This window comes from Sorex fumeus, unplaced genomic scaffold (assembly GCF_029834395.1).
Source record: "Sorex fumeus unplaced genomic scaffold, SorFum_2.1 ptg000063l, whole genome shotgun sequence".
Lineage (NCBI taxonomy): Eukaryota > Metazoa > Chordata > Mammalia > Eulipotyphla > Soricidae > Sorex > Sorex fumeus.
In genome coordinates, this window is record NW_026606120.1 from 47,504,442 (window position 1) to 47,506,690 (window position 2,249).

Below are 2,249 nucleotides of genomic sequence, written 5' to 3' on the forward strand. Positions count from 1 at the left end.
TCATTCCCAGCATCCTATATGGTCCTTCAAGCCCACCAGGAGTGATTCCTGAGTGCAGAGCCAGCAAACCCTGAGCACCACTGGGTATGCGCCCCCTTCCAAAAGAAAACAAATTAAAAAACATGTACACAATAAAATTCAGCTGGATTTCAGGTGATATTGTTGAGGAAAGAGAAGAGATGATAACAGTCTTATATTTTCTTGAGGGAAGATTCCAATTTGTAAACACTGGTCGTTTAAGCAACACATCTTGCAGGAAGAATTATTCCATTTTCTACCTTTTTAAAAACAAATACTGGCCATACTCAGTGATGCTCAGGGGTAATTAAGTGCCAGGGATGGAACCCAAAGCCTCCTGTAATATAGGCATGCCATCTACCACTTGCACTATCTCCCTGGTCTGAGTTATTTCATATTTATTAAAAAAGTTTTATTGAATCACAGTGATAAACACATTTACAAAGTTGTTCATGATTGGATTTTAGTCATATAATGTTCCAACACCCGTCCCTTCACCTTTATGCTTTCTTACCACCAATGGCCCCGTTTCCTTCCTGCCCTCCACCCATCCCCCACCTGCCTCTCTGGCAAGCACTTTTCTTCTCTCTCTCTCTCTCTCTCTCTTTCCTTTAGAGCCTTATGGTTTGCAATACAGATAATGAATCAGATAATCAGGTGTATACCTTTACCTACTCCAGCACTTGTTTTTTTTCCAGATTCTGGCTCTTGTGAACAGTGCTGCAATGAACACAGAAGTGCAGACAGTGTTTCTGCTGTGTGTTTTTGGGTCCTCTAGCTCATCTTAAACACACAGGAGCATTTGCTAATTAAAAAAAAAAAACAACTGGAATGGGTTGCTAAACTGGAGAGATATTACAGGGGTTAAGGCATTTGCCTTGCCTGTGATGGTCACCCATAATTCCCACCACACTGTCACCAGAGCACCAACGGCTGTAGTCTTGGTTGTCTCTGAGCACTGCCAGGAGCCCTGCAACAAACAAACAAGGGGCACACCTCATGTGGTGCCAGGGATTGAACCCATGTTGCCAAGTGAACTACCTCTGGCTCCTCATATAAATTTTAATAAACTCATTTTGGGTCCTTATTCAATGAATTAAAATTCATTCCTTATTTTGATACTCAAGAGTATCTCATATTTAGCCAGCACAAGTCCTCTCCAGCTGGCTTGTGTCCTTGTGATATGCCCCCATCATTTTTGTAACACATCCTCAATCTCTGGAATAATGTTTCCGGAGCATCTTGTACTTTCTCTGCCACAGCCCTGGCTTCTTTCAGTAAAGAACATGTTTGTGCTTTGGGGCATGTTTCTGATCCAAGTCTTCTTACTGGACAGAAGTCTGAACGTACATGCACATTTGTATCTATTTCTCTTTTCTGTGAACTAAGTTCATACAAGTAGCTTAAATCCCAACCCAACATTATAAAGTCAATAGGATGGGAAAGAGAGCTCCAGGGATTACGCCCATGCTTTATATGCAAGAGGCCCAGCCTGATCCCAGGCACCGTAAGGCCTCCTGAGTGCAGCCATGAGTGACTCCAGGGCAGAGCTGGGAGTAGACCCTGGCTACTGTGCTTGGGGGCACCATCTGGTGCCAGGAACCAAACCAGAGTCAGCTGCATGTGAGGCAGATACCGTAACCACTATATTATCTCCATGACTCTAGAGGTGGGGGGTGGAATTTGGATCATACAGCTATGCTCAGGGCTATTCCTGGATCTGTGCTCAGGGGTCATTCCTGGCAGTGCTGAGGGAATCATAAGCGTTGCTGGGGATAAAATCAGAGTTGGCTGCCTGTATGGCAAACACCTAAACGCATGTATATACTTTTCACGCATACTTCAACACCATACCCATCACTTAGCTTCACCAGTGTCCCAGCCAATCCATCTCCCATGAAAGCTCAATTCTAAAGGCAAAAATCTCCAGTTCCAATGACTTTGGCCATTTGCTGTCCTCTTATTATTTTCTTTATATCTTATATATGAGAAAAAAGTTTTTCAAATACACAATTTAGTAGTAGTGAGGGGCCAGAGCAATAGTACAGTGGCCAGGTCATTTGCCTTGCACAGGTTCGATCCCCAGCATTCCATATGGTCCCCTGAGCCCTGCCAGGAGTGAAGCAAGTGCAGAGCCAGGAAAAAGCCCTGAGCATTGCCGGTGTGGCCTCAAAATAAAAACAAAAAGCAGAAGTACCTTGCTTCACCCCCCCCCCCAAAAAAAACGTAAA